Genomic DNA, 17,702 nt, shown 5'->3' on the forward strand with positions numbered 1-17,702 from the left:
TGAGAACATACCTATGAAGGAAGGCTGAAGGAATTGGGTTTGTTTAGTTTGGAAAAGAGAAGACTGAGAGGGGACCTGATAGCAGTTTTCAGGTATCTAAAAGGGTGTCATCAGGAGGAGGGAGAAACTTGTTCACCTTAGCCTCCAATGATAGAACAAGAAGCAATGGGCTTAAACTGCAGCAAGGGAGATTTAGGTTGGACATTAGGAAAAAGTTCCTAACTGTCAGGGTAGTTAAACACTGGAATAGATTGCCTAGGGAAGTTGTGGAATCTCCATCGCTGGAGATATTTAAGAGTAGGTTAGATAAATGTCTATCAGGGATGGTCTAGACAGTATTTGGTCCTGCCATGAGGGCAGGGGACTGGACTCGATGACCTCTCGAGGTCCCTTCCAGTCCTAGAGTCTATGAGTCTATGAGGTGGAGCTGAAAGAAAGGGAAGAAAACATCAAACTGGCAGCTTACAAAAGAGAGCAAGCAGACAAAGAGGAAACCTACAAAAGAGAGCAAGCAGACAAAGATGCAGCCCACCAACGAGAGAGGGAGAAACACCAACAAGAAATGGAAAAACAACAAAAACAGAGTGAAAAGAGAGAAAGTATGAAATGGACTTGGCGCGGGCCAGGCAGGATGCTCCCGCCAGTCCTAACAAACCTGCGCCAATGATTGTTCCACATAAGAAATTTCCCACCTACAAGGCAGGTGATGACACTGAGGCCTTCTCAGAAAATTTCAAAAGGGCCTGTCTTGGGTACAGCATCCCTGAAGACAAGTACATGGTAGAGCTGAGGTCACAGCTCAGTGGACCGTTAGCAGAGGTGGCGGCTGAAATGCCAAAGGACAGAATGAAGGATTATAAACTGTTTCAAACCAAGGCCTGATTCAGAATGGGGATAACCCAGGATCATGCCCGTCGGCGTTTCAGAACCCAAAAGTGGAAACCAAATGTGTCATTTCCCAGACACATATACTACGTTGGAAAAAATTATGATGCCTGGATATCAGGAAACAATGTTAAATCCTTGGACGAACTGCACCTCCTCATACAAATGGAGCAGTTCTTGGATGGTGTTCCTGAGGACATAACACGGTACATACTAGATGGAAAACCCAAAAATCTCACCGAGGCAGGGGAGATTGGAGCCAAATGGATGGAAGTGGCAGAAAGCAAGAAAGCTACTGTCAAGGGGAATGAATACCCCAGGGGGCACACCGACAATAAACCCTACAACCGAGGGCAACCCAGGACACCACCTACAACCCAAGGAAAGCCACAGACACCCTATTCTTCCACCTCACCAGTCTCCAGTAACTCACCTCGACCCAGTGACCAGTCAGATGGAAGATGCTTCAAGTGTAATGAACTGGGACATATAAAGGCCAACTGCCCGAAGAACCCCAATCGAGTGCAGTTCATTACACCACCATCACACCAAAGATCCCCAGGCCCAGATGCCTCTCAAATACCCTTGGAGCGAAGGGAAATTTTGAGAGTGGGAGGAAAGAAGGTTACTGCGTGGAGAGACACGGGGGCACAAGTGTCAGCTATCCACCAATCCTTCGTAGACCCCAAATTCATCAACCCAAAGGCCAAAGTTACAATTTACCCCTTCATGTCACAAGCTGTAGACTTGCCTACAGCTGAACTGCCTGTCCAGTACAAAGGCTGGTCAGGAATGTGGACTTTTGCAGTCTAAGACAATTATTCCATCCCCATGCTACTGGGGGAAGACTTGGCCAACCAGGTGAAGCGGGCCAAGAGAGTGGGAATGGTTACACGTAGCCAAACCCGGCAAGCTTCCAGACCCATTCCTGTTCCTGAGCCGTCCACAGAGGCCCCGTCTGTGTTACCAGAGACCCAGACAGAGGTAGTGGACCCGGATTCCATGCCACAACGGACACAGCCACAGTGCTTCCAGTCCCAGACCAGGAATTGGAAAAGCAGCCAGCACCAGAACCGTTACCAGCACTGACGACAGTGCTTGCAAATCCATCTTCAACCGCAATGCCAGAGGGCGCCAGCGAGCCTGACCTGGCAGAAGCAGCAGACAACCATACCTAAGAGGCTCAGCCAGAGCCTGAAATAACTCCTGGTGCACCAGCAGAAAGCGGCTCACCAGCAACGGAAACAACCCCATCACCTACATCGCTTCCAGAGGGACCAAACCGAAGTCCCCAGTCTAAGGAAGAACTGGTGTCCCCAGCCTCAAGGGAACAATTCCAGACTGAGCAGGAAGCAGATGACAGCCTTCAGAAAGCGTGGGCGGCGGGACGGATCACCCCACCACCTCTCAGGTCTTCTAATCGATCCCGGTTTGTTGTAGAACAAGGACTTTTATACAAGGAGACTCTTTCTGGTGAACACCAGGAAGACTGGCAGCCGCAAAAACAGTTGGTGGTTCCAACAAAGTACCGGGGAAAGCTCTTAAGCTTAGCCCATGATCATCCCAGTGGCCATGCTGGGGTGAACAGAACCAAAGACAGGTTGGGGAAGTCCTTCCACTGGGAGGGGATGGGCAAGGACGTTGCTAATTATGTCCGGTCTTGTGAGGTATGCCAAAGGGTGGGAAAGCCCCAAGACCAGGTCAAGGCCCCTCTCCAGCCACTCCACATAATTGAGGTCCCATTTCAGCGAGTAGCTGTGGATATTCTGGGTCCTTTCCCAAAAAAGACACCCAGAGGAAAGTAGTATGTACTGACTTTCGTGGACTTTGCTACCCGACGGCCGGAAGCAGTAGCTCTAGGCAGCACCAGGGCTAACGCTGTGTGCCAAGTCCAAACTGACATTTTTGCCAGGGTAGGTTGGCCCTCCGACATCCTTACAGATTCAGGATCTAATTTCCTGGCAGGGACCATGAAAGAACTGTGGGAAACTCATGAGGTGAATCACTTGGTTGCCACCCCGTACCACCATCAAAGCAATGGCCTGGTCGAAAAGTTTAATGGAACTTTGGGGGCCATGATACGTAAATTCGTCAACGAACACTCCAATAATTGGGACCTAGTTTTGCAGCAGTTGCTTTTTACCTACAGGGCTGTACCACATCCCAGTTTAGGGTTTTCACCATTTGAACTTCTGTATGGCCACGAGGTTAAGGGGCCATTCCGGTTATGAAGCAGCAATGGGAGGGGTTTACGCCTTCTCCAGGAACTAACATTCTGGACTTTGTAAGCAACCTACAAAGCACCCTCCGACACTCTTTAGCCATTGCTAAAGAAAACCTAAAAAATGCTCAGGAAGAGCAAAAGGCCTGGTATGACAAACGTACCAGAGAACGTTCCTTCAAGGTAGGAGACCAGGTTACGGTCTTGAAGGCGCAACAGGCCCATAAGATGGAAGCATCATGGGAAGGGCCATTCACGGTCCAAGAGTGCCTGGGAGCTGTTAACTACCTCATAGCATTTCCCAATTCCTCTCTAAAACCCAGAGTGTACCATGTTAATTCTCTCAAGCCTTTCTATTCCAGAGACTTACAGGTTTGTCAGTTTACAGTCCAAGGAGATAATGCTGAGTGGCCTGAAGGTGTCTACTACGAAGGGAAAAAAGATGGTGGCGTGGAAGAGGTGAACCTCTCCACAACCCTGAAACGTCTGCAGCGGCAACAAATCAAGGAGCTGTGCACTAGTTTCGCCCCATTGTTCTCAGCCACCCCAGGATGGAATGAACGGGCATACCACTCCATTGACACAGGTAATGCTCACCCAATTAGAACCCCACCCTACCGGGTGTCTCCTCATGCCCAAGCTGCTATAGAACGGGAGACCCAGAACATGCTACAGATGGGTATAATACGCTCATCTACCAGTGCATGGGCATCTCCAGTGGTTCTAGTACCCAAATTAGATGGGGAAATACGCTTTTGCGTGGACTACCGTAAGCTAAATGCGGTAACTCGTCCGGACAACTATCCAATGCCATGCACCGATGAGCTATTGGAGAAGTTGGGACATGCCCAGTTTATCTCTACAATAGACTTAACCAAGGGGTACTGGCAAGTACCGCTAGATGAACCTGCCAAGGAAAGGTCAGCATTCGTCACCCATGCGGGGGTGTATGAATTTAATGTCCTTCCGTTCGGGCTGCACCACTTCACTAGGTAACCCATTCCAGTGCTTCATCAACCTCCTTGAGAAACAGTTTTTCCTAATATCCAACCTAGACCTCCGGCACTGCAACTTGAGACCATTGCTCCTTGTTCTGTCATCTGCCACCACTGAGAACAGCCTAGCTCCATCCTCTTTGGAATTCCATCTTCAGTAAGTTGAAGGCTGCTATCTAATCCCCCCGCACTCTTCTCTTCTGCGGACTAAATAAGACCAATTCCCTCAGCCTCTCCCCATAAGTCATGTGCTCCAGCCTCCTAATCATTTCCGTTGTCTCCACTGGACTCTCTACAATTTGTCCGCATCTTGCTGTAGCAGTGGGCCTACAACTGGACGCAACAGATGTGGCCTCACCAGTGCCGAATACAGGGGAATCATCACATTCCTCAATTTGCTGGCCGTGTTCTTACTAATGCAGCCCAATATGCTGTTAGCCTTCTTGGCAACAAGGGCACACTGCTGACTCATATACAACTTCTCATCCACTGTAATATGTAGGTCCCTTTCTGCAGAACTGCCTCTTAGCCGGTCGGTATCCAGTGTGGGATGGGATTCTTCAGCCCTAAGTGCAAAACTCTGCACTTGTCATTGTTGAACCTCATCAGATTTCTTTTGGCCCAATCCTCCAACTTGTCTAGGTCAGTATGGACCCTATCCCTACCCTGTAGCATATCTACCTCTCCCCTCAGCTTAGTGTCATCCACGAGCTTGCTGAGGGTGCAATCCATACCATCATCCAAATAATTAATAAAGATTTTGAACAAAATAGGCCCCAGGACCGACCACTGGGACACTCCATTTGATACCGGTTGCCAACTAGACATCAAGCCATTGATCACTACACACTGAGACCAATGATGTAGCCAGTTTCTATTCACTTTATAGTCCATTCATCCAATCCATACTTTTTTTACTTGCTGGCGAGAATACTGTGGGAGACCATATCAAAAGCTCTGCTAAAGTCAAAATATATCATGTCCACTGCTTTCCCCATAATCACAGAGCCAGTTATTTCATTACAGAAGGCAATCAGGTTGGTCAGGCATGACTTGCCCTTGGTGAATCCATGCTGACTGTTCCTGATCACCATACTCTCCTCCAAGTGCTTCAAAATGGCTTCCTTGAGGACCTGCTCCATGATTTTTCCCAGGACTGAGGTGAGGCTGACCAGTCTGTAGTTCCCTGGGTTCCCCTTCTTCCCTTTTCTAAAGATGGGCACTATATTTGCTTTTTTCCAATCACCCAGGACCTTCCCCGATCACCACAAGTTTTCAGAGATAATGGTCAATGGCTCTGCATTCACATCAACCAACTCCCTCAACAACTGCGGATGCATTAGATCCAGACCCACGGACTTGTGTATGTTCAGCTTTTCTAAACAGTCCTTAACCTATTCTTCCACCACTGAGGGCTGCTCAAGTCCACCGCATACTGGGCTTCCCAGTGCAGCAGTCTGGGAGTTGACTTTGTCTGTGAAGACAGAGGCAAAAAAAGCATTGAATACTTCAGCTTTTTCCACATTATCTGTCACTAAGTTACCTCCCCCATTGAGCAAGGGGCCCAAACTTTCTCTGACGTTCTTGTTGCTAAGTACCTGTAGAAACCCTTCTTGTTACCCTTCACCCATTGCTAGCTGCAACTCCAATTGTGCTTTGGCCTTCCTGATTATACCCCTGCATGCTCGAGCAATATTTTTATATTCCTCCCTAATCATCTATCCAAGTTTCCAGTTCTTGTAAACTTCCTTTTTGTATTTAAGCTCACTGAAGATTTCTCTGTTAAGCCAAGCTGGTCACCTGCCATATTTGCTATTCTTTCTGCACATCAGGATGGTTTGTTCTTGCACTCACAATATGGCTTCTTTAAAATACAGTCAGCTCTCCTGGACTTCTTTCCCCCTGATATTAGCTTCCCAGAACAGCCTGACCATCAGTTCCCTGAGGGAGTTTAAGTCCGCTTTTCTGAAGTCCATATTCTACTGCTACATCTTCTTCCTCCTTAATCCTGAAGTTCAATACCAGGTAATAACAATAGTTTAATGTTTGGGAAGAAAGGGAGTACATTCAGAGAGGCAGGATGCAGCCTGAGCTCCTGCTGTGACTGCCTGGTTATGAGCCCCAGGAGGAGAAGAAATGGCAGGTATGAGATTTCCAATGAGTTGCCTGCTGCTATGCATTTGCAGTGGGAGTTGTGATGGATCCAGGACATTTCTCTTTTTCCAATCCCAGTGTTACACTCTGCACCTTTAACTTGTACTAATCCCACCGATATCCAGGAGGACCCGCACTCCAGTTTGAATAATTTTTCTTTTGTGAAGTCTCTCACATTCATGTGGGGAGCACACCAACAGAAAAAGAAACAGAGGCAGGGAAAGAGAAGGCTCCAGCAATGGAAATGGTGAACCCAGTTATTGGCACAATGACAGACAAATGTATTTTTAAATCATAATTTGCCTGGATTTAAAACTGAATTACTGGAAGCGGAAGGCCCAAAGCTTTTCAGTTATATTTGCATTGTACATTCCTTGAAATAAGGCACATTGTTAAGGTAATGGGATTAATACGCACTAAAAAAGAGATACACCAAAGCAGAGCATAATAGCCAGTTTTAATATTGTGCACACACCAAGTCATTTCCTGAAAAAATTGCCATCTAATTCCTCATATAGCTTTTAGACCTGAAATATGAAACATTTAATTTTCTTTTTTATTATTGAAAATGGCGATGTATGTTTGACAATGGAAAACTCTAATCACCACATCTACAGAGCAAACCCTTTCTAGTTTGTGTCATTTACAAAATATGTTTACTTGGCTTGATTTGTAACACACAGTATTTTTCTAATGTAGTTTTCCCTTCATCTGATTTTTTTTTTTTAAAAAGAACTGGTCGTTTCTCAGTTACTGAGAGAAATGAAGTGCACTGGGCCAATGGCTCTCAACCTTTCCAGACTACTGTACCCATTTCAGGAATCTGATTTGTCTTGTGTCCTCCCAAGTTTCATGTCACTTAAAATCTACTTGCTTACAAAGTCAGACATAAAAATACAAAGAAGTGTCACAGCACACTATTACTGAAAAATGGCTTACTTTCTCATTTTTACCATATAATTATAAAATAAATCAATTGGAATACAAATATTGTACTTACATTTCAGTGTATAGTATATAGAACAGTATAAACAGGTTATTGTCTGTATGAAATTTTAGTTTATACTGACTTTGCTAGTGCTTTTTATGCACATGTTGCAAAAGTAGGCAAATATCTAGATGAGCTGAAAGACCTCTGCATAATAAATGTCCTGGTCAGCAGGTAAGGAGGAGGCCTGCCCAAAAGTTTCAACCTAAGTGCTTGAAGTCTTAATACTATCCTAAATCCATATTTGGGCACTTTAAAAAGGCTTAATTTTCAAGAGTGCTGAGCACCTGCCAACTTCTTGACAGCCACAGCCTTTATTTGTCTGCATAGTGGAGAAAGAGTTGGTCCTGCTCACTTTACAACCTTGGCCTTGGGGAGGGTGTAAGCAGCTTCATGTTGTCCCTTACTCAGGATAGATTGTAAAGTTGTAACTTAGGCCTGAAGTGCTCTGCACTTCTGAACATCGGAATACCATTTTATGCATGTAAATGGAATACAATTTTATTTCCTAAAACATGATTTTAGTAAATAATCATCTCCTCAGGGTTACAGATAGGCTGCATCATTTTCTGGGTTTCTGTCATATGCATGTTCACTATCTAACTGAGGGAAGAGAGAAAGGAAATCCAAAAATTTCAGTTTCTACTACTTCAGTGTCCATGGCCTGTCTTCCAAATGTCTCAAACAGTGTTTGTATGAAGTCAAGTTGCTCAATGTTTTACATTGTCTATAAGAAGAGTATGTGTTATCGTTTCTTATAGTCACCAATGGTTATAAAAATGCAATCAATACAACCCAGTCATTGGTGGACAAATGAGAATACAGGCCATCTTCTCTAAATTATACAGAGTTCAGGTTTAGTATCTATTGGTAATTCTCATGAAATAAATGTATTTATTAAAGTTTTGTGGATATTCTCATTAGGGCAGAAGAGTAAAACAAACCTTTCAGTAACTAACATTTGGATTCTCCCATAAACATCTCCCACCCTAAAAGGAATTCATTTGGCCAAAGCAGGCGGAAACTAACTGGAGGTCAGAACAATTTTTCATAAATATATATGGCTCCAGTTTCTCCATAGGGATAGAAGATGACATTACATATTTTTCTGCTACAGAGTCCTGTAGGTAAATTCTCACACCCAGGGACACCATATGGAATTGTGGCTCTCTTTGGGGAATTAAAGTTCAATATTCCAATGCACTGTATCAATGGTTCTCAACCAAGTGTCCGGGGAGTTTCATGGAGTCTGCGGAGCATGGTCAGTGATAGATTTGCTGGGGCCCAGAGCAGAAAGCTGAAGCCTCACTGCATGAAGCTGAAGCCCAGGGCCCTGAGCCCTGTCACTCGTGGCAGAAGCTGAAGCCTGAACAATGTAGCTTCACAGGGGACCCTGTGGATGGGGCCCCAGCCAATTGCCCTGCTTGCTACCCCATAATGCCAACCGTGGCTTTTATATGCAGAAAACCAGTTGTTGTGGCACAGTTGGGCCACAGAGTTTTTATAGCATGTTGGGGGGGGGCCTCAAAGAAAAATGTTGAGAACCCCTACACTATATCAGTAGGTATACATCTTTCAATATCTTATGCAAAAAAGTATTAATAAATACTCCAAGTATAATTTGCAGATATATATTTAAAATACTATTGAATTTATTTAACTATTTCAGAGCACACAAGTGTAAGACTTCCTTATTAATTTACAGCAGGATTTTCTGACCCAGGGCTTGTCAGGGTTTTTTGTTTGTTTGTGTTTGTTTTTTGGGGGGAGGGGGGTTGTTTTTGTTTGGTTTGGGCATGTCAGCACCAATAAGCTATTATATAGTAGGCCTTTAACTTCATGTTGCACATCCAACAAAAGGCTATAATCATCATTTTATTCATTTATATAATGTGTGTGTATGCACACAGAGAGAACTGATAGCTGTGTTTAATTTGTGATGGCAATACTTATGAACACGGAGAGAGAAATGGAAGAAAATATTTTAGATTTCTTGTATCTCTTAATAATATATCCTACTAACATGTATATGTTGAGTATATTCTTTGGACATTGAAGTTTCAGCCCTACACTATTTCTGATACTGGAATTTTAAAAAGTGCTGTCAAATAAGAAAGCTGTTCAGAGATTACTCTAGTGGTCAGCAGTGACAGACTTTAGTAACTGATTACTTACTGATAGCAAAAAATTACTAGCAGAAGTGACGATTTCCACATACAAATATCTAATATCATAAGATGCTGAGTATATCCTAAGAACTTTAATGGAAGAGAGACCAGCTCAGTATCTGTTAGTGCTTGTATCGGAGTAGTCACCAGCTCCTACCCCGGGGGGTTTAAAAAGCTGCCTGGGAAGGCTTGAAAGCTGCAGCTCTAAAAGCTGGGCTGATTGGGGAAGTGGCCGCAGCTGGGCCACACCCTAATTAGGCCACAGCTGGCCTGTATAAAAATGCCAGGGAAGCCAGGAGCAAGCAGTCTTCCTCTTCCTGGAGAGGGAGATGGGCCTGGCTGCAGGGAGTTAGAGATAGGGTACTGGAGTGGAGCAGGACTGGGGAAAGGCTGAGGAGCTGGGGAAGCTCCAGCCTGGAAAGCCCCAGGCTGCAGCCTACCATAAGATCAACTGGTACTGAGGGTTGCAGAGGGCAGCCCAGGGGTAGGCAAAGGCAGCCAGTCTGAGGACATCCAGCAAGAAGTGCCACAGGGATGGGTCTGCCCATTTACAGTGCTTTATCTGCATACCTTAACTCAAGAGAGAGACAACTATTGAGCTCATTAGGAGCTTTGTGGGGGGGGGGGAAGTGAATTCTCTGGGTAATGCATTTACTTAAATTCATAACTTTTTCGTAAGAGGAGAACGGAAGCCAGTGGTTATAGAGTAAATGATAATGTTGAGTGAAATCATTTTTTGTTTATCTTTGCCATCAATTTTTCCAATACCATACCAATTTAACCTAATTCAATATAATATGAGTCAAAATTATTTGACAACTGTAGCATCATTTTGATACCATACAGTGAAGGAAAAAAATATTAAATATTATAAAAGTTGAACATTTTATCACCTTTGTATTTTATGTTACTAGATTTCAAAATTTACAATAAAATGTAAGCTGGAAGCTCCACCTACATAACACAATCCTCAGGTATCAAAAAAGAATTGCTACTGGAAAAATTAAACTCTTTGCCAACAAGAATGAAAATATTTCAGTGACCTATGATGATGTGTTTTTGAACACCCTGCCCCCCTAATGGCTTTATGTTAAATTATAAACTGTTCTACAGGAGATCTTTAAATGTTTGGGTTTCATTACAGTCAATAAATAAAGGACATTTCTTTGATAAATATGAAAAATAGTTAGGTTTGATTTCACAAAGTCAAACCAAAAGAGGTATGACAGAATTATGTAAAATAAGTTAAAATTCACTGACACTTGATAAAAGCATCAGAAACCAACTGTTTTAAATTAAAATCTTTAAGACACCAAGCATTATGGAGTCTATCAAGCAAACATTAGACTTCCACAGTGACATACAGCAGGAATAAGTTAAAGACATAACAGTGCAAGGCCAGATATTATACAGACTTCAGTGAAATTGTACAGGTGTATTTCAGGACAATAATATTTGGCCCACAACATTTATATTACATATAAAGCGTCAATCCAACTAAAGTCTGAGCATGAACCTTCTAATAGATCTCACTGTGCTACTATCAATCTTGTATCTGAACTAATTAAAAATAAAAAACAGGACATTTTCTTACCTCTAAATTGAATCTCTGGGATTTATATACACCATTCTGCACTGATGGACTTGCCCCTTTCTATCTTAACAACAAACAGATGGACCAGTCATTTTAAAGCATTTTTCACCAAGAAGTGAGACATGAAAATGAATGTTCTGGTTCAGTGGATTTCTACAGAGATCTCCTCTAAATAAAACAAAACATTAGAAAGAGGAAACATACATAGACCTAATTATAGGACAGTCTCCAGATTGGTATATCTGAGACACTGAAAACCAATTTACTATTAGAGAATTGTCATTTTCTGCTCATCAGATGAGCCAATCAGGAATGATTAGTTCTGATTAGTACTTAGTGAGGACAGAGAAGCACTGTCAGATGAAAAGACTTGGCATCTAAACATGTATTGTGATATTATAATGGGTTTAATATTCAGCAAACTGACAGGTCATTAAAAGGCAAATATCCAGAAGACAGAGTATGACTTTTCATCTCAGGAGGATGGACAGAACACAGAGTGTGTAATTTAGTGCAAAGAAGTTTTGCTTTATAGGCTTCTTACGTATCACATCTCAAAAAAAAAATTAGAACAGGAGATGTTAATATATGCTTCTACATGAAAAAAATCTGTCACCCAGGCTGAGTAATCAAGTTACAGTGGTGTTTCTCCAAGGACAGCAGATGCAAAGAGGGTTTTTTTTGTGGGTTTTTCCCCTCAATATATATAGGTATTCTCATCTTCTTTTAGTAGTTCAAAGTTGAATTGGTAGATGAACTGTAAACATATCAAAATTGCACATCTTTAAACTTATTTTTTTTATTCTCAATCTGGTGCTTGTAAACAGTTCTGGATTGACAATATTTTATAGTGACGCTATTTTGGATCAGCCCAAAGCCCACTGAAATCTCTAGAGATACTTCAATCAATTTTTTCAGTACTTTCTATAAGAAGTCTGATGCAGAGAACAAATAGAGTTTTGTACACTAAAATAAAAATTACTATGGAGAGCAATTAAGTGAGTGGAGTAGTGGCCTCACAAATTCTTTGCTGCTGAATCTACTACTACAAAGCAAAAAATAGTCCATAATTTTTTTTTAAAGTGATTGGACGACATAACAGCTTATCTCTATTATTTGGAAAGGGATAATTTTGGCTAGTCTGAACAGAATTGTTTGTTTTGTTTTTCATCTCACACACAAAATGAGATGCTACCATCAATGGTATGAGTAATAAGACAGATATACATAAGCGTGATTATGAGCTGATAGAGATAGCATTATCCTTATGGAAGGATAAAAAATATGATTGCAGAGGATGACTCACATTGTCCAGTTATTCCGAAAGAAGGACAGGAGACATTGGATATGGATTTAATCAGGCCACAACTTTATTAGATGTCTGGGACTACCCAGCAGATAAAACTGTACAGTGCAAGTAGCCCATGTTTATTGCATAAATACCTGGGAGGCTTCCACCAGCTCCCCCCAGATTCCTCCAGCAAGTCCATGGCTGGGACCTTACCATACCTACGGGGCTTCCACCAGCTCCCCGTCTTTTTCCATGAAGGGGAAGGAGGGTGGATGGTGCCTTGCCAGCTTCATTGGAAAAACTCCAAGGTTTGCATCTTTAAAGCCTTCTGCCCTTAAATTCCCAGGGGTTGAGTCAGCACTGCAAAGCTGACCACCACCCACCTTTTCACAGCAGTTTCTGACCTTTTGTTTTCCCCCACCCCCAACCATAAAGCACTACTGCCTTCCTCCAGCAAGCCTGGACAACATCTCCCCCACCACACCCACTTTAGGTGCAGTGTGGTGATTTCAACAATACGTCTAGTAAAAACAATTGCTACTTTAAAAAAAAGTCTTGTGTATAAGAATCTCCCATCCACACAATGCTTTTGAAAAATGTTCTAGACTTGGTCAACAAAGAAATAAAGTATAATTTAAATGGAAATGCTTTTGTGCAGCTAAATATGAGGATTCTTCTATAATTGCTGTAACAAGGCCTGTTATGTACCTTGGAAACTTACCAAGTCAAAGTATTCTGGTTCTATAGAAGCTAATACTGGATTTCTTTTCCTTCTGTACAAGTTAGTGTAATTACATGCATTCAAACAGAGGCCTACACTCTTAAACCTTCTGAAATACTAAGAATTATATATAACTGCCTCAAAATTGGACTTACGAGAGCCACTGAAATAGATCTGGTAAAAAAAAAAGTTTTTAAAAAAAGACCTGATGATGTGGAAGTTTTCATGAAAAAGTCTACAGTTTAAATGAAAATATTTGTTTCCTATTTTGAACTAAAATCCAGACAAAATTTGAAAAATAAATTGATTTTCCCCACCATAACAAACAAAACATTTGCTCCATTGGGTGGTGAAAGAGAATGGATGTTGTGAGATAAAAACATCTTTCCTACTGAGCAAGGCTGTATCTTGACTAGCTCTAAATCTTTCAGAGAGTGTGCTACCCTATATTCTCTTCTAGTAGGTGGAGGCTTCGCTATACTTACAAGGGTACGGCTCAAAGAAGAAAGGCAACTCACTCAGAACAGCTACTAATTTTGTTGAAAGGGTGAGTGTGCCTACCATTGTCATCCATAGCAATTATAGCCAGGCCATGGTGCAAATCAAAGAGCAGAGAGAGACAGCTGAACCTAGTTCTTGTCACTCTTTTCACCTTCTTCCAGTTTATGTTGCTGAACCATGCATCTTGCTTGTGCGCTGGAAGCATGCAATCATCTTGCTCACAGTTTTTAACGGTCAGATCAATGGGCAGCAGACACAGAATATAAACAGCCACATTCCCATCAAAAAAGGGCCTCTTTGCCAAACAGTGCCCCATTACTTTCACGACTGAGGTTTACCTTTCTTTGTTCAAGAGAAATGACATTAATAACATCTCAGTGAATACACACTATTTAGTTGCATCGTAAATGCACCATTACTCAACGAGATTATCATCCATCTGAATAGGTGGAAGCCACCAATTTGATAAGGCGCATTATTATTTTCCTGTAACATAGTGCACATTTGCATAGCTCTGCCCTGAACAATAATTCAAAGAGATAGTATTTTGACACTTGAATCTCTACCTAGTTACTGTCTGAAACACCTAACAAAAAAGGGGTTATGAAACACTAACGCTATATATTTGGACCCCTCTTGCATCGATTCTGGTAAAATTGCATGTACCTCCAGTAAGTGTTGTATTTTCTGGATACTAATTTATGTTTTGACTCTGATGCAGAACTAAATCAGGTGAACACAAACCCAGGGAGACAAATCAGCATTGACCATTATCTGCCACAGAGTGTCAGCTGAGATCAGTTTCCTCATGTAGTTAGAATAGGAAACAAATGTGGTCTTCACAAAGAAAAGGATGATGGGAGATGTGTTATTGATGATATACTTCAGGAATTAGAGATGGATTCTCTGTTGTCCATGAAGATGATACATCAAAGAACAACTTTGTCACTATAGCAGAGACAGCAATGCTTTGTTCTTCTTAGAAGATGGTAAAGAAATGTCAAAACTGGTTAAACTCTCTAGTCTATCACTAGATAGATGGTTACACTTTTGGAATATCAAAGGCGAATATATTTTGGATAGAAAGCCCTCTAGCAAAATACTAGAAAACCCAGGGAAACAGTGGTGGGAGAATGGGTTCTCTTTTAGCAGGTGCTCATGGGCATCAAGTTTGAAAGGATTCTTAATAGATCTAGATTTTCATTGGATTCAAATCCTACATCTTAAGAAACTGACTGCTTTTGGTTCTCCTACCTGGTGTTTATTAGGTACTTCATCCCCATATGGGGTAGCTTTACTAAAACTGTTCATGGGACATTTTTTCAAGCAGTGTGAAAACTCAGATCTTTACTACTTGGTTGAACCACTGATTTGTGTAGCAATGTATCCTTTCTTTCTGTCATCAGAAATCAAAGAAATATAGCCTCCTGAAGTAGAGAAGATAACTTAAGAGTACTGTACTGTTTGATCTATCACATGAATCTATTTTGCCATACGGTAAATAATGTTTAAAAAAATAGCAAAGGGAAAATCATGAGGCGTGGGCTAACCACATATCTTGCACCATTTTATCTTGCAAGGCCAAAAAAAAGGGGGAAGGGGAATTTGTTCAGGAATTAAATTCTTTGAAATTGATTCAGTATTTAGATACATAAGTTGCATTTGTTTATTGAGATTTTTTTGACATAACTTCAGGAAATGAGTAAGGAAAATATTTACTTTCTCTTTCTGAGAAATAGGAATAGGTTTGTTTCAAATTCTAAATCAAATTCAGGTTTCCCCAATAGCAATACCAAATCCAAAAGTCTACAAACCTTGTAACAGCGAGGCTTACTAAAAATATTGTAAGTTTGGGGAGAGGAGATGGAAATGTCCTAGGAGGGCCAGTACTATCTCTATTTTAAAACATCTGCATGTATGTCCAGGATTACAAAACAGAACTATTTCCACAAATCAAGAAGTGCTTTCCATGATCCTAGTGCTTTTTGGCCTTTGAAGAGTTAGCTATGGGAGGATGACCTTGATACCTCTGCTGATGTAATCCTATCTATAATAAACATTCTGGACAGAGTGCACAGATTGCAGCAGTATACAACAGTAGTCAAAAACAGGACATTCAGCCTCTCAAGGTATATGTGGACCATACAGTAAAGACAATGGGTGGCTTCTTGAAAGTAGAAAAAAAACCACTTGTGAATCGGATGTAAAAATTAGTATCAATTAAGCAGCTGCTTTGAGAGTAAACAAAGTTTTGGTGAGTCTGTCACAAAGGTTAGTAAAAGTTTATTCAGATTCCAATCAACCCTCACAAGCTATCCTGGTGATCTTTACATGCATATACTTGGGACAATACATGAGGTTTGGATCTTTATAATGAAAGTACTGGGAGGCCAAAACAGCAATGAGTAAGGTAAGCCCTATACATTGTCATTAGGGAGGAATAAGGTTCCTGCTATGGAAAGTTGGAGGGAGTAGAACCCAAGCATTTTCTGCCACTTCCTACTCCTGACCCCAAAGTTTGCCACATTACTAGGGCCCTACCAAATTCATGATCCATTTTGGTCAATTTCACAGCCAGAGGATTTTAAACATTGTAAATTTCATGATTTCAGCTATTTAAATCCGAAATTTCAGGGTGTTGTAATTGTAGGGGTCCTGACTCCAGAAAGGAGCTGCGGAGGGGTCAGAAGGTTATCGTAGGGGAGGTTGCAATACTGCTGCCCTTACTTCTGTGCTGCTGCTGGTGGCGGTGCTGCATTCAGAGCTGGGCAGCTTGGAGCCCAGAAGGCAGAGCCACCGCCAGCAGCAGCACAGATATAAGGATGGCATGGAATGGTATTAACACCCTTACTTCTGTGCTGCTGATGGCAGGGTGCTGCCTTCAGAGTTGGGGGCCCAGCCAACAGCCACCACTCTCCAGCCACCCAGCTCTGAAGTGAGCGCAGAAGTAAAGGTGGCAATACCGCAACCCCCCTAGAATAACCTTGCGACCCCTCCTGCTTGCAACTCCCTTTTGGGTCAGGACCCCTATTTTGAGAAATGCTAGTCTCCCCCATGAAATCTGTATAATATAAGGTAAAAGCACACAAGACCAGATTTCACAGTCCGTGGTGTGTTTTTTATGGCCATTAATTTGGTAGGGCATTATACATTACAAACTGATCATCTGTAAAAATATAGGGAAAATAAACTGTAATCCTACTGAAGTGGACTTGTAGACTTATTTCCAACAGAGGAAAAAAAACACAACTTTAATGTGATTGGTCTTTCTGCATGCCAATACAAATGAAAAAGGGAAAACCTATCAGTCCAGATTAGTGGCTCTAAGGTGCAGAAATGAGGTGAGCATGCTGACTGCTGTGCAAGGAAAAATATATATTAAGTATGAAGAAATTGACAATTAGTATAGATACTATGCATTGATTAATAGACACAAACTTAATTTTTAAATATTAGAATGGTTAAATTATTTATTCATCCTACATTAGGGGGGGAGGGATAACTCAATGGTTTGAGCATTGGCCTGAAAAACCGAGGGTTGTGATTTCAACCCTTGACGGGGCCATTTGGCAATTGGTTGGGGATTGGTCCTGCATTGAGCAGGGGGTTGGACTAGATGACCTACTGAGGTCCCTTCCAACCCTGACAGTCTATGTCAAATAATATTGCACATACAATTTCAGCGGAAAAAAATCACTAACTTAACTATTTGCAGTATTAGTCAAGCCACAAAACAGATCACATTCCAGTTGAAGGAAATACAGTTGGTTAGGTTGACCAAAGCCAGTTCATTTGGTTAAAAAAAATAAAGGAAATTAATGTGCATATTTGCTCTAGACATTTATAAAGATTCAACGTTTTCCTTAATGAAGTATCTTTTACCTCATCTTAACATTTAGGATTTTTATTTGTTTTAATTTGTAGTGCAGTTTAAAAAACAAAATAAAATAAAAAAAACACAGCAGGGACAAAGGCAAACCAGAATGATCCATATGCTTATATCCTATACAAGATCAGCTATTTCTGCAAAAAAGTAGTCTAATTTATTATGTTGCAGTTTTATAAACAGCTATTAATATTTATCCCATGGGTTGTAAGACTTCAACCACAAATGGCAACATTAAAATCAATCTAAATATATATATAAAAAACACAAGGCACATTGTGCGGTGGCAAAAACTGAA

At 41.6% G+C, this 17,702-nt stretch overlaps 1 protein-coding gene and 1 long non-coding RNA gene across 3 annotated transcripts in view; both read right to left on the reverse strand.

Moving 5' to 3' along the window:
- NCAM2 (neural cell adhesion molecule 2) overlaps positions 1-17,702 on the reverse strand; it is a 582,026-nt gene that overhangs the window by 382,628 nt on the left and 181,696 nt on the right. The window lies entirely within an intron of this gene.
- Positions 4,789-6,036, reverse strand: LOC115659515. The gene is made up of 3 exons (XR_004002573.1): positions 6,025-6,036; positions 5,682-5,691; positions 4,789-4,943 (listed from the first exon to the last, which is right to left on the reverse strand). It is a non-coding gene; the product is annotated as an uncharacterized LOC115659515 (long non-coding RNA).

The sequence above is a fragment of the Gopherus evgoodei genome, chromosome 1, assembly GCF_007399415.2.
Source record: "Gopherus evgoodei ecotype Sinaloan lineage chromosome 1, rGopEvg1_v1.p, whole genome shotgun sequence".
Lineage (NCBI taxonomy): Eukaryota > Metazoa > Chordata > Testudines > Testudinidae > Gopherus > Gopherus evgoodei.